Below are 24706 nucleotides of genomic sequence, written 5' to 3' on the forward strand. Positions count from 1 at the left end.
ACCTCTCCAGTCGGTAGCTGAGAGACTACAGAGCCCGATACAGGTGAACAGCGTGAGCGTATAAAGAATTCTTGAAAGATGGAGGATGGAACTGCAGGGAGCTCCTGCAGGGACCCTCACATAGGGTTTAGGCGGGGCCATATGAATTGCTGCTTTTGTTGGGGAGACAAGGCGGAATGCCAGAAGTTTTATATGGTCAAACATATAGACTGGAATTCAAAACATCTCATTTCTAATCTTCCTAGGACTTTTCAAATCCATTCCTTTTCAAAGCAGTTTTCCATCATAGAAAATGCTTTGAAAGGACTTGTGTTGAAATCTCAACTAGCTGTATGGTGTTGAACGTGCCACTTAACCTCTCTGACTCTGATAACCTTCTCTATAAAATGGGTGTATCAGCCGGGTGCGGTGGCTCAGGCCTGTAATCCCAGCACTTTGGGAGGCCGAGGCCGGCGGATCACGAGGTCAGCAGATCAAGACCATCCTGGTTAACACGGTGAAACCCCATCTCTGCTAAAAAATAAAGAAATTAGCCAGGGTGCTGGTGGGTGCCTGTAGTCTCAGCTACTCAGGAGGCTGAGGCAGGAGAATGGCATGAACCCGGGAGGTGGAGCTTGCAGTGAGCCAAGATCATGCCACTGCACTCCAGCATGAGCGACAGAGCGAGACTCCGTCTAAAAAAAAAAAAAAAAAAAAAGTGTGTATCAAGGCCCTTCTTAAGGGGTTGTTGAAATAATCAATGGGATAATCAAAGTGAAACTCTAGGTCCCAGCCCTCCACACAGAATGAGTGCTCAATAACCATGACTCATCCTGTTACAGAGGCATCTTCCAACTCGAACTTGCATCTGTAAGAAAGTGGCAACCCAGATACAGGGGATTTGGAACACCAAAAAGAATAATTAACAATGATAAAGGTTTGCTGTTGATTTGTGATTTTTATATATTAAACAGTTTACATTAAGGTAAAAGTAAATTATTTGACACAATTTGGAAACTCACTAGGAGAATTTTTGCTCTAACATAAGGGAGAAAAAAATTTCTGAATGGCTTAAGCTTCACTTAAAAACTGCAATTGTAAGATTTCTGGCATAAATAGTCAAGGAAGTTATTTGGAGTGAGGCAAGAGTTTCATTTCATCACTCTTAAATTCAAAATGCCAAAGTAGACTAAATATTTACAGTAGAAAGTTATAGGAATTTCAGAATTCTTTTGAACTAGACTTGTGCACAAAATTTAGATCAGAGATTCTACCACGTAAGACATAATTTATGGAAGATGGGTTTTAAATTTAGAGTCCTACTTTTGACACCTCTTTACAGTCATGTGTCACTTAACAACTGAGATACATTCTGAGAAATGTGTCCTTAGGCTATTTCATCATTGTGAGGACATCATAGAACGTACCTACATACAAGATGGTAGCGCCTACTACACACCTGGAATGTATGGTGTGGCCTATTTCTCCTAGGGTACAAACAGGCAGGTTAGTGTACTGAATACTGTAGGCAATGGTGAGTACTTGTGTATTTAAACACATCTAAATATAGAAAAGGTACAACGCTGCTGGGCACAGTGGCTCACTTCTGTAATCCCAGCACTTTGGGAGGTCAAGGTGGGCGGATCACTTGTCGTCAGGAGTTTGAGACCAGCCTGGCAAACATGGTGAAACCCCGTCTCTCTTAAAAATACAAAAATTAGTCAGGTGCAATGGTGGGCACCTGTAATCCCAGCTACTCGTGAGGCTGAGGCAGGAGAATCGCTTGGACCCAGGAGGTGGAGGTTGCAGTGAGCCTAGATCGCGCCACTGCACTCCAGCCTGGGCGAAAGAGTAAAACTCCGTCTCAAAGAGAAGGAGAGGAGAGGAGAGGAGAGGAAAGGAGAGGAAAGGGCACAATGCAATATGGTATAAAAGGTAAAAAATGCTACACCTGTATAGGACACTTGCCATGAATGGAGCTTCCAGGACTGCAGGTTGTCCTAGGTGCATCACTGAGTGAGTGGTGAGTACATGTGAAGGCCTAGGACATCACTGTACACTACTGTACACTTTAGAAACACTCCATCTAAAAAAAATTCTTCTTTCAATAATAGATTAACTCTAGCTTGCTGTAACTTTCTTACTTTGTAAACTGTAATTTTTAACTTTATAACTTTCTAATACCTAGCTTAAAACACAAACACATTGTACAACTATACAAAAGTATTATTCTTTATATTCTTATTCTGTAAACTTTTTTCTAATTTAAAATTCATTCTTTTTTTAAACTTTATTTTGGTTAAAAACCAAGACCTAATTACATACATTAGCCTATGCTTACACAGGGTCAGGATCATAAATATAATTGTCTTCCACCTCCACATCTTGTCCCACTGGAAGGTCTTCGCGGGAATAGCACCCATGGAGCTGTAACCTCCTCTGATAACAATGCCTTCCTCTTGAGTGTCTCCTGAAGATCATGCCTGGGGCTACTTTATAGTTAACTTTTTAAAAAGTAGGAATATATGCTAAAATAATAATTAAATGTGTAGTATAGTAAATCATAAACCAGTCATATAGTCCTTTATTTTTATTATCAAACATTATGTACTATACATAATTGTATGTGCTAGAATTTTATACGATTGGCAACGTAGTAGGTTTGTTTACACCATCATCACCACAAACCCATGAGGAATGTGTTGCTCTATGATATTATGATGGCTGTGCTCTGATCATGCCATAGGAATTTTTCAGCTCCATTATAATCTTATGCTACCACCATCATATATGTGGTCCATCATTAACCAAAATATCATTATATGATGCATGACTGTACATGATTTTGGACAGAGCAATGCACTTTCCTGATTCTCAATTTTGAATCTATAACGGAAATATACCTACATCATATAATTATTGGGAGGTTAAATAAGAAGAATGTCTGAAAATATCACTATTTTAGAAACTGAACAGCATTCATTATTCGATGAACTGATCAGTTGTACAGCTAAAAGATGATGACTGTCTCCTATCTACTCCACTAGATGAAGCTGCAGCAGATGCTGTTTGGATGAAGAGAAATGTAAGGTGACATTGCCCAGAGGAATAAGCACACATCAGTTGCATGAGCAGGGAAAACATGATAAAATCAAAAAGGCATGTTTAGGAAACTTATTTCATTTATTATCTCCAAAGTAAATCACATTATTTTATATTTGCAAAAACATCAAGCATTTTGGGCTTTAATATGGTAGATTACATTTACTTTTTACATATCTGGGTACTAGACATCACAGGTTTTTTTTTTTACAGATAAGACAAATAAGAAGCATGGAAATGAACTGACTTCACTCATCCATTATTAAAGAAATAGTTCTCAAGTATTTAATGTAGTTTGGATGTAACATGCCCAAACTGAATTAATAATCTTCCTCCTAAACCTGTACCTTTTCCAGAGGCCACCATCTTTCTCTGAAAAAGACAATTCTAGGTATACAGTGGACTAACTACGGTATCACACAGAAGATTTCCCTTTCTTTTGCTGCATACATTATACCAATTTGCGTGCCTCACAACTGTCTATAAAATGCATATTAAAGTTGTCCTCTTTTCTTTATCTCCACTGGTGCCAACTAGGCTGAGTCTCTGTTATTTTTATCAACTGAACCACTGAATTGGCATATGATTTGTTTTCTTATGTCTCAGACTGGGTTTCCTGAAAGCAGTGGATTGGGCAAACACTTGGCTTCAGGTAGCTTATTTGGGAGTCGATCCCAGGAAGCTAAAGTAAGGAAGCATACAGAGAAAAATGGGGAAAGAAAGAAAAACAGTGAAGGATGCATCACTGAACTAGTTACAGCTAGAGCCAACTGCAGGTCCATGCCTTGGTGATGTGCTGAAGAACCAGAGAAGATGAATCTCAAAATTTTTCTTCACAAGTTTGGGGGGCTGCAGCATTTATCTGCTGATTTCAGAATCCCATAGTGGAGGGTTTCCCCTAGGGTTAATAACAACCCTACTACCTACCTCCTTCATCTTCACATTTCTAGGCTGCATCTGGGCTAGAACTCTCAAGGGTTTGTATTAAGCCCCAAGGAAATCATGTGAAAGATAGGTGTAATCCTCTGTCTTAGTCCAATTGTGTTGCTATAACAGAATACTTGAGACTGGGTAATTTATAAACAATAGAAATTTGTTTGACTCATGGTTCTGGAGGTTGGGAAGTCCAAGAGCATTGCACCAGCATCTGAGGGGAGCCTTCATGCTGCATCACACTGTGGCAGATTGTGGGAAGACAAAAGAGCAAGAGAACAAAAGAGTAAGAAAGTAGTAAGTTTGCTTTTATAACAAGCCCACTATTGTGATAACTTAACCCACTCCCACAATAACCATGTAAATTCATTCATTAGGTCAGAGTCTTCTTATTAGGCCACACCTCCCAACACTGTTGCACTAGGAATTAAGTTTCCAATACATTAACTTTTGTGAACACATTCAAACTAAAGCACCCTTGAAGTGTGAAGCCATCAGTCTTCTGAACATGTGGCTCAGGAGTCGTTTTACCACACCATGAGGGGATCTAGCACAAGACTACTGCCATTACCACAAGCTTTAAGGAAGTCAAACCTATTTTCTGTGATAGAAAACTTAAAAAGCAACTGAGACTTAATGGGAGTGAATTTGAATTTATTTATTGCTGATGGCACTTAGGAGAACAGTGACCTTGTTCCAAATAACACCAGGGAGAATAAATAAAATTTTACTAAGCTACACTGTGTCGGAAACATTTGAAATGAATTCTTCAGTGTCTAATACACTAACAGCTAACCACATGTGGCTATTTAAGTTTAAATTAATTATAATTGTATACAATTAACATTAAAATAGCCGCATGTGGCTAACTCCACCATCCTGGACAGACAACGCAGATATAGAGCATTTCCATCCTTGTAGAATGTCTCTTGGTTAGTGCTGGTATACATTATTTATGGTTGACTGCAAAAGCAGTCTGGAATTCTTGCCATCCCTATTCAGGCCCCTTTAAAAATGTAATTTTACAGAACTCCATCAAAAGTTGATGCCTGTTTCTCTACCCCTTAAATCTGAGCTTGCCATGTGACTTGCTTCAACGCAGAGGAATATGGTGAAATTCATAAAAGCACTGACAAACATCTGTGCATGGCTGCTCACTCTTGCTCTTGGTTACCATACTTCCTGATGTGTGTCTTTCAGGTTCTAGGCATCCAAGCTGTTCCCTCATCTCTTCAAGCCTCCTATGGCTGTGCTAGCAGCTCTCTCTCTGCCTGAAAAGTACTTTCCCCCTGCCCAACCATCTGATATCTTCTCAGATAGGAAGACTCAGCTCAAGTCTCTCTCTCTGTACAGCATCCCTGGATTGCTTTTATGTCTTCTTCTCACCCCTAGCATTTTGCACAGGCTTTCAGATGGGAAGTAAGCAGATTATAATGTAACTCCTTCTCTCAGCTCTTCCATCCTTCTAGATTGAGTATCTCAGTGGGAAAATCTTGATCTTATCCATGTCTGTATTCCTTGCCTCTTTCATGATTCTTGCCACTGTGAATAAGTACCTCATAAATCCACAATAGACAATTGAAAATACTTTACAAATTCATTCTGCACTTCATTTGACTTCTTGTAAGTTCCTTAAATGGATGCAATCCCTACAGTAACAAACATCTGCTATCCAGTTTCCCTCTCCAATTTGTAAATATTGCTCTGTGCTCCAAAATCTATCTAAAGTACCATGGATTTTTTACCTACTATACTGTCCAGTCTTCTTTATTCTGCCATTCCAATAATTTCAGTCCACAAAGCTTAAAAACTGTGGCCTAGTGGGCATAGCTTCCCAAACTCTGTTACTCGATTCCTGCTTGTGCTACGCCCTTCCCTACCCCCAGCATCGTCCTTCAGAATTATAACTTAAGATCCTTCTATAGAATATCCCCACATGGAAAAAACTCCTAGGAGTGAACACATGAACTTTGGAATAGCCTGTCCTCTAACTCCAGTGCCCAGATTCAGTTTATAAAATGTTGAAAGAACATGGTTCTAGAAGTTGGGAAGTCCAAGAACATTGCATCATCATCTGAGGGGGACCTTAATGCTGCATCATCCTGTGATGGAAGGTGGAAGAGCAAGAGAGCAAGAGGACAAGAGAGTGAGAAGTTACTACATTCAACTCGAGAAGCTTGAGTTTAGCCCAGGATTATCTACTCTATATACTCATAATGTTTTACCCTTCCTTGAAGAAGGAGCTTAACCTCTCTGTGTCTTGATTTACCCATCTCCTATTGATAGCCTTCCCGAGTTATGTTGACAACTGCAGACTGTGCATGCATACGTTCAGCAGTGTGTCTACTCCAGTGCCTGGCACTTTGGGAGGGCTTACAAAGGGCTTGCATGTAGCCACCAAAGAATATCTAGAATCCAAAATCTATTGCCTGTTAGGATACTTCCTAGGCATGTGACTTCTCCTGTCAGAAGTCTCCCAGGGCCCAGAGAAGTACATCTTCATGCCTTCAGAATCTTCTGACTTTGTAGTAGATAATGGATCTGGATAATATAGTAGATTAAAAATCCATGGTACTTTAGATAGATTTTGGAGCACAGAGCAATATTTACAAATTGGAGAAGGAAACTGGGTTTGGAAAATCCCTGTGGTCTAAATCAACAGAGAATGGGAAGCCTTTAATTTTTGCATGACAAGTGTTTTCCAAAATTTTTTCTAGGTATTACAGCTGAGATCATACCAAATAGTACCCATAAGGGGATGGTCTAGCCCTAATATAAGAGATGTTCGAGGGAAACTGGAGGGAAAATCTAAGAGACAATGAAAATGGCAAATCTACCAATTTCAGTCAATATTCTGGGTATAGAAACCTTCCAATCAAATTTTATTGCTTCAAAAGAAAGCATTTGTGACATTTAGGCAATATCATTTAGAAAGCTGATAGGAGACAGGTGTAGAGAAAATTAAAATCTTGCCTCCGTGGACTTACACAAATAATAATAATAGCAAAATAATAATCCCAAAGCAGTTGCACAGATAGAAGAGAGTGATAGAATTTAACGGGTCTGCCCAGAAAGCAAAGAAAATATTTAGAAGTCATTGACCTCTTGGCTTCAGGGATGATTTTCATACTCTGTAGCATATGTGGCACCATCTGAATGATGCTTGGAAACATCTGTCCCCACCTCCCACTCAGGACATTGTCTCCACCACCCTGCTTGGTGATGGAGCTCAATCATCCTTCAGAAACAAACATTTTCTGGATACGTCCTCTTTAGGCCAGCCTGACTTTTAGAGAGGATTATTTCCCTTCCAGATCCTTGTTAAAATACAGTGAATGATTATTAGCACTGACGAATACTTTTAATGTGTTACAATTATTAAATGTCCTTATTTACTGATATTTAAGGCTGTATGCAAATATGCAATCTGTCTGGCAGTTGTGACATATTGATACTGAGAGTGCGAAAATCAAGAAGCCTGAATCTACCATGGGCTCTGTCAGTACTGAGCTCTGCGGTCAAACCACATCCTCTTTCTTGAATTCAATTCCCAGTGGTAAAGTGAAGGGCTCTGATTAGGCAATATTTCATATCTTCTTCTGCCCTGAAATTCCCTGACTCTATATAGTTTCCTGGTGATATCTCAAGAGAAGAAAAGACAGCCCTGGTTAGTGTGAATTTTGGAGACAAGAGAAAGGAAATGAAAAGAATGAAAGTGTCTGGAATTGGGGAGAGCAGTGGCCGAAGGGCAGAGGCTCCCTTAGCAGTTTGATGTCCTTGGGATGGAGGTACCAGAAGCTAAGGGAGCTACAGGAGGGATCCAGCCTCAGGGAAAGTATTAAGAGGAGGGACACCCGAGAGACAATCGCTGTCTCCTTTCCAGGTTGGCCTCAGGCTGGCTCTGCCCCAGATGCATCTTGCCAATATTTATAGGAAGTAGAATGTGTGAGGTTTGTAAATTCCAATACTTTTTAAAATGACTTGAGAGAAGTAGTCGGGCTAATGATTATGTTAAGGAAAGCATTGTAGACATCAAACTGCGAAAGAGCTCAGAACTCCTCCCTAGCGGTCATATTGTCTAGAGGGGAAACCCAAGCCCAGAGAGGTGGATCTGCCTGCTGAGGGGCACACAGCTGATGAGCAGGAGATGCAAACTGCAAATAAATTTCAAATAGGAAAAAACAAAAACAAAAAGATCATCCAAAGATTTAATTCTCCACTTCAAAATGCTGAATCAGAATATACAATTTTCCTCATGCATCTCAACTGCAACCTTTGTTGTAAAGCAACATTTAGGGGAAGTGTAATATGTGGAATTAACTTAGTCTTACTTAACTGACTGGTTGACATGCATAAGCTTTCGAATGTCTAACATCACTGACCTGCAGATACTGAGTGTCCGACCCCAGGGCATGCCCTCCACCGGAATGCGCTGCCAAAGCCACGGCTTGATTAATCCCACATGCAAACCAGGCAAACCACTTCACATTCTGATGCTGGCCATGTGCAAAGCTTTTCCCTTAAAACCGGAAATAACAGTGTTTTTAGGTTATTGGGTTCAGCATAGGAAAAGCCAATGAAGGAAAAGAAAGAATGGAGGGTGAGGGAGAGGAGGAAAACTAGGGATAGAGGAAGAAGAGGAAAGTGAGGGTTGGTGGGAGAGGTACAGCTTTAGAAACCTGAAGTAGCCATGACATTTCTGAACATAATTAGAAAAATGTTGTTATTTCCCCAAAGAAAAACACAGATTTCTTCAAGGAAAGAACTCCTCTTAGTAGAGGTAGGTCTTCTGTTTTCCAGACACACACAGATCCAATCTGCCTCACTTTGGGCTACTTTAACCTGAAGATGAATTGCTTTAATTCATCATTTCCAGGATAAAAACAGCAAAGCTCTCCAGTTTCAGAATCAGAAGCCGTAGGAACTAGAGGAAGTCCGTGATAGCACTGCAGACCCTCAGTGGACCCTTCGGAGCCAGGGACTGCCAGCTGCTCTTTTCAGAACCCTACCTGAGGGCTCCCCTACACCTCCCAGCCCTGCTGACCATGACCTCAGACGCCTCCTGGAATTCACTGGAACTTGCAGCCTCTTAACCTCAGCCTTGACCCATTGCCTTTGGTTTATGGCTCTGATCTGTTACCTGTCATGGACTTCACCACTTTATATCTGCCCCAACAGTAACATAAAGATAAAAATTTCAAAAGCACTCTGCTCTGCAAAGGACTTTTGGCTAAGAAAATGCCCTTTTCCTTCTGCAGTGTGAAGGAGAGACCCTGGGTGGATGGGACGGAGTCTGCGGGGGCCAGGCTGAGTGTGTGTGGGCGGCAGTAAGGACCGGAAGGGAAAGAGGCCAGAGCGCTGGGCCCTCGTGGTGGGAAAAGGAAGGCTCTGCACAAACGTGAAGGAAGAAGACTATAAACAGAACCCAGAATGGCAGCGCTGTTTCAGGGGCAATCCTGTTAATCGGATGCACCCTGCAAGGAGAACGCTCTCCAAAGGCCGCTAATGTTCGTGGAGCTTTTGTATGTCAGGTGCCGGATTCCATGAATGTCCCACATACTGACTTGTTACACATATTTCTTATAGACCTGAAATTACTGGTATAACTCAGGGCCAGGATTTTGTCAACTTTAACTACTTAGCAATGCGATATGGCCAGGAGATGGACAACAAACCCGTATTCAAACTCAGACACGTGCACACGTCATCCAAGCTATTTGAGCCATCTTTATAAAATACAGGTTGATGCTGAGGGGCTCGCCAGTGCCTCCTCCTCCAGCCCATCTCCATCGTGTAGCCCGCATGCATCCCAGCCGGGTGAAGCTGCTATTTTAAAAGCCGTCTCAGCCCCTCAAGATCTGAGCTTCAGAGAGACAATATTGGAAAATCACCTTACATTTCTAGGCCTCAGTTTACTTTACCTGTTATGTGAAAATGACAATATCTACCTTATAGAATTATTTAATGATGAAATTACCTGCTAACACCCATAAGCCATCAACAAAAACTAGGAGTGGTCCCCAGCATGTCTCCCCGATTATGACTCTTGCAAAAGTGATCATATTCCCAGTGCAGCAGCTCCTTAATCTGGATGACAGGAAAAGGAAGCTTGTGAAAGCCCACAGGGCTGGTGATGCGGATTTCAATTGAGTGATATATTGTTTTAAAATTTTTGCATTACAAAGAAAAGGGAAATACTACTTTTCATTAGGTGGACTAATTTAGCAACCAAAAGTAAGTTATTTTCCTAAAACAAAACAAAACAAAACAAATCTCATTTAGCTGAAATCTCCAGGTGGAGATTCTCTCCCTCTGAGTCTTGCATCCAGCCTCATCCCCCCACCACTGCCTGAGCCCCTCCCCTTCCTCCACTACCATCTCTGCCCCTCCCCACCCTCTCTCACTGAGGCTCGCGGGAGGCCAGGTCTGTTCCTAGTTAAGGACAGGAAAAGAATGAGGTGAAGTCGTTGCTATTTGCTATAGATGTCAATTCCATGAAAGATCACAGGCAGCGCGTCTACATTTTTACAATGTGGTTCTGTATTTTCAGGGTTTTCTGTCTCCTCTAGTTCCTGCTCCAAGCTCCCTGGTTGCAGACTGCTTTCAACCTAATGAGGCCTCTTCCTCCCTCTCAGAGCAAACGCTGGCGTCTCATGCCCACCTTAACATACACAACCTAGTGACTTGTTCTGAACTCTCCTTTTCAGTTAAAAATAATCACGGTCTAGACGTGCTTCTGTAACTTATACAATAAGAGGATCTGGTGTCCAAGAAAGCACTTTTAAAAATGAAATATAAGGCCCTGTACATTCAAAACTTAAAACAGCTTCTAAATTCTAACAAGTAGAAATTAGATATGAACTACACTTTCAAAGCCATGCTCATGTGGGGAGGGGGAGCCCCCCACAGTGTGACGTTTCTAAGTCATAGACAGGAGAGCAGAAATATGAGAAAGGTGTGTTGTCTCCCAGAGAGCAGGTATTTCTTTTAATTTTTCATTTTGATTCCACTAAGATCTTCCCAAAAGTGTTTTGGTGAAGTGATTTGAACATTTAAGGTTTCTCATTTTGAAAGACTAACCAATCATCATTTTTTAAATTAAAAAAGTTGTGGGACAGTTGAAATAGAGGAGGTATATTTCAAGAATCTTCCAACTCTACTTTCTGGGGTGCTCCCTCCCCCTTACCCTGCACTGGTGACAGAAGTGATTGGATTTGGTCATTGGAGGGGCTGGAGGCAGGGAGGAGAGGAAGACTCTAGAGTTACAATTGACTTTCCGAGTTTTAATCTAAAAATTAAAAAAAAAAAAATGGTAGTGCCATTTTCTAAATATCCTCCACTGGAAGAACAGGTTTGGGGAGAGTGGGGGATTTTGAGTTCACTTTGGACATGCTAGTTTTGAGACACCTGTGGGCCACATCACTGAAGATGCTGAAGTGGCTGTTACAGATTCAGGGCAGAGCTGGGAAGAATCTAGCTCAGAGGCTCATGCTGGAGGGCACCAGAAGGCAGCAGGTCAGTGAGGCCATTGGCATGGGTGATGGTACTCAGGGACCCAAGTTATTGTAAAAATCAAGGTGCTCCCAAGGATTCCAGCATTTAAAGGAAAGCACAGAGAAGACAATGTTTCAAGGAGAGAATGGTCTAGCAAAAAACCCATGCTGAGGGTTTGTCTTAGTCACTCTGGGTTGCTATAACAAAGCTGCCGTAGACTGGGTAGCATAAACAACACACTGATTTCTAACAGTTCTGAGAGCTGGAAAACGTAAGATGAAAGTGACTTCCAACTGGGTTCCTGGGGAGAATTCTTCTTCTGGTTTACGGAGGGTAATTACCTTATTACCTTCTCCCCTTCTTGCTGTGTCCTTACATGTCAGAGAGAGAGAAAAATTACCTCTCTCTTGCTGTTTCTTAAAAGGGCACTAATCCCATTCACAAAGGCTGCACCCTTATGACCTAATCACCTCCCAGAGTCCCTGTATTAGTCAGGGTTAACCAGAAGGACAGAACCAAGAAGATATGTGTCTATATAAAAAGAATTTTATGGCTGGGCACGGTGGCTCACGCCTGCAATCCCAGCACTTTGGGAGGCCGAGGCAGGTGGATCACAGGTCAGGAGATCGAGGCCATCCTGGCTAACATGGTGAAACCCCGTCTCTACTAAAAATACAAAAAATTAGCCAGGCGTGGTGGCAGGCGCCTGTAGTCCCAGCTACTCAGGAGGCTGAGGCAGGAGAATGGCGTGAACCCAGGAGGCGGAGCTTGCAGTGAGTGGAGATCGCGCCTCTCCACTCCAGCCTGGGTGACAGAGCGAGACTCCATTTCAAGAAAAAAAAAAAAAAAGAATTTTATTAGGCTCACACAATTACAAGGTAAAGTCCCATGATAGGCCTGCAAGCTGGGGAGAGAAGCTGGTAGCACGGCTCAGTCCAAGTCCAAAAGCCTCAAAACCAGGGAGCTGAAAGTGCAGCTCCCAGTCCAGGTCCCAGGAGGCTGCTGGTTCAAGTTCCAGAGTCCAAAGGCCAAGGAACCCGGAGTCTGATGTCCAAGGGCAGAAAAAGTGGAAGCAAACATTTGGCATAGGAAGGAAAAAAGAGAGACAGGAGACTCGGCGGGCTGTGTCTTTTTCCCCTTCTCCCACCTGCTTTGTTCTAGCCTCAGTGGCAGCCGATTGGATGGTACTCATTCACCCTGAGGGTGGGTCTTCCTCTTCCAGTCCACTGACTCAAACAGCAATCTCCTCTGGCAACACCCTCCCAGACACACCCAGAAACAATACTTCACCAGCCATGTAGCCATCCTTCAATCTAGCCAAGCCGACTCCTAATATTAACCGTCACAGTCCCCACTGCCTAATACCATCCCATTGGACATCAGGGCTTCAGTATATGGATTTGCAGGGAGGGGCACAAGCTTTCAGTCCATAGCAGGGATTCAGGAGATGATGGTGCCAAAGTGTACCTGAAACTCAGTGCCATGGAAGTCCTTGACAATGCAAGAGAAAACAGTGTTGGTGGTATGACTGGGGTGGGGCACAGCCAGCCGAGGTGAGGATGTGTGTGGACCATGAAGGATGGAGAAGACAGAATTCATTTCAGGCTGCTCAACTGAGAGGCACAGGAAAGATTGGTTGAAAGCCAGAAGGGGACATTGGATATAGAGATATAACAACATGATGTTAAAGATAGGAAATATTTGAGTATATATGAGTGCTCACGCAGAGGAAAAGAGAAGGTTATCGAAGTAGAGAATAAAGACAATGATGAGGAGAATAAAAATTCTGGGAGATCCAAAAGAAGAAGTTGGATTAGGCAGGAGATGGGTCCAAGATTGCAGAGGACACCTGCAGTCTTGTGGGGAAGAAATAGGGACGGGGTGTCATAGACACACAGTGGCTTCACATTCAAGTTCTCACTCTGCCACTTTCTAGCAGCAATTGTCAGGAGCTGAGTTGGGCTCTCCAAAAGATGTTGAAGTCTTAACCCAGAGTATCTCAGCATGTGACCTTATTTGGAAATAGGGTCTCTGCAGATGATCAAGTTAAGATGAGGTTATTAGGATGGGCCCTTAGCAGATATGAGCACGTCCTTATAAGAAGGAGAAATTTAGACACAGATACACGTGGATGGAAGACTTTAGGAAGACACAGCAGGGAGCCAGTCATCTATAGGCCAAGGAACACCTGAGGGACCAGAAGCTAGGAGAGAAGCAAGGAACAGACCCCTCAGAGCCTGCAGAAGGAATTGATCCAGCCAACACCATCATCCCAGACTTCGGCTTCTGGAACTGGGAGACAATACGTTTCTATCTTTCAAGCTACCAGTGTGTGATACTTTGTAATGTCAGCCCCAGAAAACTATACTAATCTTGGTTCTTTGTTTAAAATTAAGTCATTCCTAAATCTGAAGGATTTCTGTAGAGGTTAAATAAGGTACTATACGAAAAGTATTTAGTAGGCACTCAATAAAAGTTTCCCATGAATCTCGTTCAGGTTTGGATAAGAATTATAAATGCCTCCCATTAAACATCTATAATTAAAGCCTTTATTGTTAATTATATTAATTATCCTAATAGGAACAGCTGGGGAAACAATCACAACACTCATTTAGCAAAACAGTTCTGGGTCACACTTCGATTGGCAGGAGCAGGGCTATTTCAGCTTTGTGCTGTTACTGCAGTACTCCCTGCCACGGAGCTTGCTGGATCTTGGCTGAAACAACAGCAAGGGGAAGCGAGGTGAAGTCCAGCCCAGCTGCAGAAGTGGCTTCCTGAGAAAAGGGGCTTAAATCACTTCATGCCAGAGTATCCATGAGATATGAGGAACATGGAGATCTTGTCTTTGGGGGCCCAGATTCGGCAATGATAAATCCCCAAATATTAAGAGACTGTATTTTTCTTAAGAGACAGGGTCTTGCTCTGTTGCCTAGGCTGGAGTGCAGTGGTGTGATTATAGCTCACTGCACCCTTGACCTCCCAGGCTCAAGTGATCCTCTTGCCTCAGCCTCCCAAGTAGACGGAACCACAGGTTCATGCCACCATGTCAGCTAATTATTTTATTTTTGTAGAGATAGGGTCTCACTATGTTGCCCAGGCAGGTTTCAAATTCCTGGTCTCAAACGATTCTCCTGCCTCATTCTTCCAAAACTGTCAAATTAAAGGCATGGGCACAGCCAATAGCTGTATTTTTATCAGAAAGAAGTAGCAATAGAAGATGTTCTCACAAAGTGAACCTTGCCAACATAAGAAGCATATTATGTATGTTTGGCTTATAAAATTTTCTGGTTCTCGTTGAGCAAAATGGTATCTACTAGCCGACTTGGCATAGAGTAGGAATAATGAATTATATTGGCTAACATTTGTAAAGTGTTGGCTACGTGCCAGGCATCGTTCTAACACACACACACACTCACACACACACTCACACACATGTTTATGTGCTTTGTTAATCCTCACAACACTATAAAAAAAATCATTTTTATTATCCCCATGATATGGTTTGGCTGTGTCCCCACCCAAATCTCACCTTGAGTTACAATTCCCATAATTCCCACGTATCGTGGGAGGGACCCAGGGGAGCTAATTGAATCATGGGGTGGTCACCCTCATGCTGTTCTTGTGATAGTGAATGAGTTCTCACGAGACCTGATGGTTTTGTGAGGGGCTTTTCCTCCTTTTGCTCAGCATGTCTCCTTGCTGCCGTCATGTGAAGATCGACCTATTTGCTTCCCCTTCTGCCGTGACTGTAAGTTTCCTGAGGCCTCCCAGCCATGCTGAACTGCGAGTCAATTAAACCTCTTTTCTTTATAAATTACCCAGCCTCTGGTATGTCTTTCTTAGCAGTGTGAGAAGAGACTAACACACCCCATTTTACAGATGAGAAAAGACAGGCACAGAGTTACTTACATAACTGCCCATGCTCCATGGTCAAATAGATAATAAGCAGCATTTGGTAGTTTAATTCTTCTTTACCATTTCCTATGAAAATTGAATCTGGAAAACCACCAACTGATAGAGGAAATAGGGGAGGGAAGATAGATTTGGATTCCTTGGGTTTGAAGTGTCTGCAGGACTTTAGTGAAGATAGCCAGCCAAAAGGTGATTACATAAGTCTGCCATGGAGAAAAGATGCCAAGAACCCAGCCTGGATATACAGATTTGTTTAGCCATTAGGAAAGTTGACAAGCACATGAAAAGACAAAAAGGAATGGAAACAGACACTCTTTAGGACCTTTAAACACATCCTTAACATCTGGAAGTAGAGGGCTACAAAGGGAGAGAGAGAATAAATTAATTAAAACACACACACAACGCTGAGATGCTGGAACAGTAATTGATCCATGTGTGAAATAACTTTTAAGAGCCCTGATTTTAAAGTTTGAAAGGCAAAGCATTAGAGCATTTTAAAGAAAATCTAGGAGAATATTTTTATGATTCTTGGGATATGGAAGTCTTTTTTAAACAAGACTTTAAAAATCCAATCTATAAATTAAATAAATGGTAAGTTTGGCTCTATTAAAATAGAAATGAATATCATAAACAAAGTTATAAGACAAGCCACAGACAGAATGAAGATATTTGGAACTCAGAAAGCATGAAAGAAGTTAATAACCAAAACGTATGAAGAACTACTATAAACCCATCAGATAAGCAACCAAAATAGAAAAATACAAATAAAAAGGAGAATTTGACTAGCTAAAAGATATGGTGAAATTCTCAGCCTCTTAAGAAAACAGAGAAACATAGAGTAAAACAATGGCCTTTCAAAACCATAGAATGAGGAAAAATGTAAAGGTTTTATAATTTCAAAAGTTGAAGAAAATATGTAGCAAAGGGAACTCTCATGCATTACTATTAGGAAGGTAAATTGGTAGAACTAATTTGAAAATAAGTTTGCTTTTTCTAATAAAGCAAAAGTGTATGGATACAATGACCTAAAAATGATGCCACTGCATGTATAAAACTTAGAAAGGGCGATATATTGGGCTAGGGAGACACATAAAGACTGTGTCTGGTGTCTGAAATAGCAAAACACTAGGAGCAACCTAAATATCCAGCAAACTAACAATTAGTAAATATAAACATGAACTCTTCATACAGTGTTATGCTATATAGCAGTTAAAATTCATTGACGAGAACTCCATGTGGTACCAAAGATGCCCCACAAAAACATAATGCTGAATTAAGGAGCAAGATGAGATGCCTGTGTACACTATGAATTCACAATATAAAGTCATACTTGTATTAATTAATACCTGTTCTTTATAAATACACTCATGATTAGTTCACGTTTAAAAACATGCATGGGAGAAGGAACAAAATTCAGAAAATAGTCAACTCTGAGAGGGATGAAAATGGGATTGAGAGGAGGAACACTCCAGGGATGCCAATGACCTTTTTCAAATATTTCTGAAATTAGGTGTTTATGATGACATGGTCCATGCTTTTGTGAGCCTGAAATAGTTTTCTTTTTCAAAAACAGTGGAAGCAGTACTTCTCAGTCGTTGCCTGGTGAAATTTCTCTGGACTTCTGCCGGTGCCCATTCCCATCTCCTTCACTCCTTGATGTGGTTTAATCACTTGCTCCCATAATCTGACTCTGGATCTAAATTGGTTCCTTGGAATTTTGATACTGCGTTAGTCAAGGTTCTTCATAGAAACAGAACCAATAGTGTGTGTGTGTATGTGTGTGTGTCTGATTTATGATAAGGTATTGGCTCACACAATCCTGAAGTCTGAGAAACCTCACAACCTGACGACAGCAAGCTGGGGAAAAGGCAAGCCCAGGTGAATTTCCAGCTCAAGCCTGAGGCCTGAGCACCAGGGGAGCCAACAGCATAAGTCCTGGTCTGAGTCTGAAGGCCCCAAAACCAGCAGCAGCCACGTCTGAAGGCAGGAGAGGATGGATGTCGCAGCTCAAGCAAAGACAGCGAATTCATCCTTTCTCCATCTTTCTGCTCACTTCCAGCCTTCCACAGGTTGGCTGATGTCACCTGCATTGGCAAAGGTGAATCTGCTTGACTCAGTCTACTCTATCACACACCAAGGTCTTCCAGAAACACCTCACAGACACACCCAGGAACAATGTCTTACCAGCCATCTGGGTATCCAGTCAGGTTAGCACATAAAATGACCCCTCACAGGTGTTGTCTTTATGAATTCATCTAATGTCAGCTCTTTCTCTGGCACTGCTTCCTGCCTAGAGACCTCAGCCCCATTTCTGCCAGGCTCTGGTGCTGCTCTGCTTGAGACAAGCACACCAGGATGGGGAACTTTTGACCAATCATGCCCTGGCCACGAACTTCTTTTTTTCATGCAAATGTTAATGGAATCCTGATAGCATTCCCATTTTAGGAGAGCAAAAGGAAGAAGAGCTATTCTCAAGCATTGGAAATAACATTAAGGGAAACTAGAGAAATAGAAGAGTGGTGTCTTAGAATCTAAGGAGGGGAAGAGAGGATTAAAGACATGGCAAAAGTCACACCATAATGGGTCATAAAAGACATTCATTTTGACAAACGGAATGGGGCCATAGCTTGAAAGGGAAAGGAAATAGCGAAAAGTCAGCTCTTCCAAGGGAAAGATCGGCTCCTCTTCTCACCAGTATGGAGGCTCTAAGCATGACAGGAATAGTCACCTCTTCCTCAAGAAATGCTACTGCCTTTTGCCAGAACACTACCAAAATATCTGTACAAATGTATGATGTCTCTAAAGTGATTTGTAACACATGGGGAGGCGAATGTATATGGGATGAGGAGAAGACACTGAGGAGAAAACAACTGAATATCCATGAATATCCAACATAGGAATATCCCAGTTGGATACTGCACAGAGGAAGATTCCAAAGGGGAGGGAAATAAGAAATGGGGTCAAATAACACAAAGGAATGGCATCGGTTTGCCCTGAAATAAGCAGGAAGGAAGCAGAGAGGTGGTGAGTTATTACGAAATATTGAGGTGGAGGAAGAAAAGAGTTGAAGGGAGGGAAGGAATTCACCTTTAGTAACTTCTACGATCCGTGAAATAAGTTAAGGATTACATTGAGAGTGTGAAGGTCAGGGATTCAGTTAATGTCAAGAGAAGTCTCAAAAAAAAAAAAAAAAAAAAAAAAAAATGGTGCAGCCAGTTTGGGGAATAGGAAACTAACAAGGAATCCACCACCGAAGGCCAAATTGAGTTTGAAAGTTTAAAAATCAGTCATGGAGCTCATGCACACATCTGTGCTGGGCTTGGCAGTTGAGCAGCAGGGCTGGCTTGATCTAAAGACAGAGTTTGGCAATACTGTGTAGACGGGCATGGGGAAGCACAGAAGATGGTGGGTACCATCCCTGTGATTCCATTATCCCACTTTCCCGTGAATGTCCAGATGTACTGGCTGATAGTGAAATTATTGAGCCCTTTCTCAGAATCTAGCTATTCACTGGGCTCAGTGACCTTGTTAGGCAGCTGGTGGAGAAAGCTGGCTAGGTGGTCTCTTGAAAGGAGTCTCCTGTTTATGCTTTGGAATACTGGATTCTCCTCTTTTTTTTTCCCCTCATCTGTTCTGGTTTTGCCATCGTATCGGATTCTAAACTGCTGGACTGGATCTGCTGTGGATTCACTCTGCACAACTCTGCCTGCCTTGGCTGATACTCTTCCTTGTACCACTTCTCCTTGAGTCACAGAAAAATGTTTTTGCAGATCATTCATATTTAGGATTACAAATGGAGGTAGCTCTGAGATGAGGCATAGCACAGTTTCACGCGCTTGGAAACATCGTTAACAGCTGCAAGCTTCAATTTCCAGGCAAATTTCCAGGCAAAACATCCAGCGTAAAAAGTTGCTGGGCAGAACTCTTTTAGAGAAAAAGGAGAGACAGAGTAGGGAGGATAAACTTTATTTGTTTGTTGGTAATGAGGGAAAGAAAGTACCCAGTGCCATCAGAAAGGGCCATGACTATTCAGCCATCAAAGCTCATGGATCCCCGCAGCGTCGCGTGTCTGATTTGAAACATAAATACACCAAGGATGAGTATCATGCTAGTTATAATTTTACTGAGTCTCAGTCAGGCAGTTCATACTTAAAAGACAGAAGGAGGACCTGCGTCTCGGAGATGATATGCTTTATTAAGAGGGGAGACAAATTTTACAGGCAAGCTCCTGTTCTTATATCTGCTCCATAAGACCAAATTCCATCCATTCTAACAGGGCTTGGAGTCCACAAACTTGCCTTGTGGACTGCTGTGCGTCAGGCATGGACTTATTTGTGTTGTTCTGTCAGTCTGCTGAAATTCCTCCAGCTTTGCTAGAATAGCTTCTTCTAGAACAAACCAGCAATTGTTTACCCATTCAAAATGTTCTGAGACTGATAACTTGCATCGGGAAACAAGGCTTCTGATACACAAATTAAATATCTCATGTGGCTTTACTGAAATTCTGAAAAGAATGACTAATCTCAAATTAGTTCTTCTACCTTTATCAATGATGGGAACCTGATTCAATTGCTTTGCTGGCAAACAATATAGCTTTCCTTCATGGATTATTTTCCAAGAGCTCATAACATTAAGAAACTCATTTGCTACTTTATCGAGGCCCCTATGGAGTCAATTTATACAATGCACTTGAATAGCTTCCCATTTCATGAGAAATGTTAGACTCAATTTTTAATAAATATCTTTTATTATCACAACAGATATTTGTGCTGCATTTGTGTTGGTGTATTTATGCTTATAAAATGTGAATCTGATCGGTGAGGTTGAAACAAAACCATTATGTTGTATGGATTATAATTATTTTATCATAAACCCAGTTCTATAAATGCATGGATTTGAACATTATTGGACTGATTAATTGGCAGTTATTTCAAAATTTGGGCTCGATTTATTCAGAGTTGTTTGATTTCCATCCATTTTTGTGCTTGTCTTTCTAAAATTAAGTGCCTTAACATTTTCTTGGCCTCTTTTTAAATTTAATTTGAAGTCTTATATATTTTACTGCCTTGATGCATCTAGTGAATATTCACCCAAGATTTCAACCTCATTTCTCACTTCATGAAAAAAAAAAAGATGATGTCAACAGGGCGGGCACAATAGAGCATAACAGTAATCCCAGCGACTCCAGAGGCTGAGGCAGGTGTATCACTTTAGCCCAGAAGTTCGGGGCTGTAATGAGCTATGATTTTTGCTGCTGTATTATAACCTGGGCAACACAGCAAGACCTTGTCTCCAATTTTTTTTTTTTTTTTTTTTTTTTTTTTTGAGGCCGAGTCTTGCTCTGCCACCAGGCTGGAGTGCAGTGGTGCAATCTCGGCTCACTGCAACCTCTGCCTCCTGGGTTCAAGCAATTCTCCTACCTCAGCCTCCAGAGTAGCTGGGACTACAAGTGCATTGCCACCATGCTCAATTAATTTTTTGGTATTTTTAGTAGAGATGGGCTTTCACCATGTTAGCCAGGATGGGCTGGACCTCCTGACCTTGTGATCCACCCACCTTGGCCTCCCAAAGTGCTGGGATTACAGGCATGAGCCACCACACCCTGCCTATTTTTTTTTTTAATTAGAAAATAATTAGATAAAATAAAATATTAAAAATGTAAAGATGTGATAATCTTTCATAAGAAGTATAACATGTTGGACCTAAGGGAAAAAAAAACTGTGTCATTTAATTCTCATAGTAGAAACAGACCGGATGTCTGGGAAACATTTTCAAAGCCCTAGTCTTAAATAGTCACAGAGCAAATGTTAGACCCTAAAATGATTCCCCTGGTGTGGTGGTCTTTCTATCACGCTCATAAGGATCGTTTACTTTTTTAAATACTCTTGCTTTGTATGCAGAGTATTTAATCTCTTCTACATTTGATGATGAACTCAGTTTTTCTGTTGAAATACTGTAAGTTAGGTATTTCAAGGTCTCTCTCAGTTCCCTCCGCTTATCTGCATCCTTTACTCTTTTCTCCTTCCATGCCCACATGCTCCACCAGAGTCTTTCTCAACCTCACCCCAGCTAAAGGAGTCTACTTGTGGCCCAGGTTGTGCCATCACCACAGATGATGGGGGCAGTGAAGGTAGGGTGGAGGCAGGTAATTGACATTGTTATAAAATTGACAATATCCTTACGTATCTCTAAGAATGCACCTTCTTAGCGAGAGCAAGCCCCGTCCTATTCCCCATTAGATATTCAGTGTCCAGTAGAGTATGAATATGAATCCTTGTAGAATAAATTCATTAAGTACTTGCTGATATCATGCAATTTATTGTATTTTCTTTCAGTAATTTTGTGATATTTAAAAGAATATTCACTTGAGTGTGGACTTTGAGAGGTTAAGTGATTTACTAAAGGCTCCGTGGAACAGCCCTGTATTAGACAAAGCCTGTGCTCTCTTCAATACCCCAAACAACCTCCTAACATAACGTGTAGGTGTCGAGCCTTTTTCCAAGGCCCATTTAAGGTCTTAGCTCATTACCATTCTTTGGCAAAGTCTGTCAGTCTGTCTTCATATTTACTACACAGAACAACAATTCACTTTTTGTGTAAGAGCATTGCCTTAGTGCAAATGTTAACAAAAATAACAAGAAAGAATGAGTGTAGAAGCTATCAGTTCAAGAATCAACTTCTTAAAAATACTGTTTCAGGTCCAGTTCAGAATTGGAGAATAAATACACACATTTGTTCTCCACCTTTCAAAAACCTCCACTGAAATAAAAGCTTAGGATTCCTCAAAGAGTGGATTGGAGGGGTGGGGTTTACAGTAAACAACAGTTAAGAGATTTCTGCCAATTTCTGGAAGGAAATGGGAGAAGATAGTAAGCTGAAATAAGCAAAGCAGCTCAGAAGCTTTAAAAGGAAGGAAAGCAATCTAGCCATTGGAATTCAGGGAGGCTCTGGGTTCAGAATTAGAAAGTAGGAGAGAGGTTGGTATTTAGAAGTAGGACTGAAAATAAGAGATTAATTGATAGTGTACAAATGACTCAACCACTGGACACACTCATCCTACCTCAGTAGCCCAAGTACATTCAGGAGGTTGGCAGAATTCAGTTCCTTGCAGTTATAGGACCAATATCCTCATTTCCTCTTTGGCTGCATGGTGAGAGCAGCTCTGTGCTTGCAAAGGTAGCCTACAGGAGAGAGGATGATATCATGGAGCCACATACACACAAAAATGCTCTTGGAGAGTAAATATATGGGGACTAATGTATAATTCACAATGAAAGTTTTCAAAATAAAATTTTAAAATCTTCCAAACTTTAAAATGAGATTAAAAATACAAAAGAAAACTCAGACAAAATCAGCATAAGAGATAGATATAAAACTGATAAAGATCCTAGAAAAAAGTAAAGAAAATAAAACAGAGAGCAGGAAATAGCAGAAGAAATAGTAGAAGGACAAAAATAACAGAAGAAACTTCCTCCAGGCTGAAGAATGACCAGAATCTTCAAATGAAAATTTCCACCAAAAGCTAAAGACACTGAATTTAATAGCAACAAAGATACACGAGGATTAAAAAGAAAAATTCTAAAACTTGGGCAGGGCACAGTGGCTCACGCCTGTAATCCCAGCACTAGCACTTTGGAAGGTCAAGGTGGGCAAATCACAAGGTCAGGAGTTACAGACCAGCCTGACTAACATGGTGAAAGCTCATCTCTACTAAAAATGCAAAAATTAGCTGGGTGTGGCGGTGCATGCCTGTAATCCCAGCTACTCAGGAGGCTGAGGCAGGAGAATCACTTGAACCCAGGAGGCAGAGGTTGCAGTGAGCCGAGATAGCACCATTGCACTCCAGTCTGGCAACAGAGCAAGACTGAGACTCGGTCTCAAAAAAAAAAAAAAGAAAGAAAGAAAGAAATATTCTAAAACTTTCCAGAAAGAAATAATCAAGTCACCTGCAGACAGAAATAAGACTGACATCAAATTTATTATTAACAATATTTGATAATAAAGGACAAAGATATAATGCCTCTAAAATATTGTAGGAAAATGATTTTCAACATAGAATTTATAACCACTGAGGTATCAATTACATATGAGGACAAAACCAAAATATTTACAGATATGCAAAGACTTAGAAAATGTACCTTCCATGCAGCATTTATTTTTTAGGGAGTTGCATTAAAAAATACACTTCAGTGAAACAATAGAGAAGCCCAACAAAGATGATAAAAAGCCCAAGGAGATGATAAAAATAGTTGACTCTGCTCAGGAAATTATAGAGAAGTCCCAGATGACTGCCAGGATGCTGCCTGGGAGCAGCAAGATAATAAAAGACAAGAAGGAGGTCTGGAGGTAGAAAGGTAACTTGCTAAAATAAGAAGTGTGTTCAAGAGTTTGAAAAATGTGTAGGGTAGAATAATAAACAACATTGCAAGAAAAAAAGGAAAACAAAATTCTGTATAAAATGAATGGTTCCATTATGTAGAAAACTGATAGGATGATTTCATGCAATGCCAATGGATAACAATTTATTGGGTGGCTTAGAGCGTCTTGAGAGTATGCCTGTAAAGAAAATGTGAGCCTAGCATCGTCCTTCACCTGGCATTGAACAGTGTTTACACGGTCATTGAATGCTGATGTCGTTTATTGGTTTTCAAAATTTAGAGTTGGCAGATAAGTAGAAGTGAGTGTCACGAATGTGAAACTGAGAGACAATAGAACCCAGACTGGCAGGAGGGTTGGGGAAGCCTAGATTCAATAAACATTTTCTAAAGTAGGGAGAAAAGAGATATTGTCAAATATTGATAGGGCATCAAAAAGAAATCTAAATATATGTTCTAAAGTCAGAAGACAACCAATGAAAATGTCGTATGAAAGTATTGACAGGTGATAGGGAAAACCAAGTAGTGTTGGCAAAGTAAGTCCTCATCTTTCATGTCCAGAAACAAAGCAATAGAAGTATAATAATATCACTGGAATGAGAGAGAAATTCACCACAGAGCCAAAAGCAGAAACTCCTAGTACTAGAGCTACCCATAGTGGGGGATAGTGGGGTGGCCAGAGGCATGTCCTGATTCTTCAACTTTATTGTGCTTTTGCAATTCACAATTGCAAAAATATGGAACCAGCCCAAATGCCCATCAATCAATAAGGGCATGAGGAAATTACGGTATACACACACACACACACACACACACACACACACACACACACAGTGGAATACCACCCATCCATAAAATGAAACAAAAGAAAAGGCATTCACAACAACCTGGATGGAATTGGAGACCATTAT

This window comes from Rhinopithecus bieti, unplaced genomic scaffold (assembly GCF_001698545.2).
Source record: "Rhinopithecus bieti isolate Rb0 unplaced genomic scaffold, ASM169854v2 scaffold_27010, whole genome shotgun sequence".
Classification (NCBI taxonomy): Eukaryota; Metazoa; Chordata; class Mammalia; order Primates; family Cercopithecidae; genus Rhinopithecus; species Rhinopithecus bieti.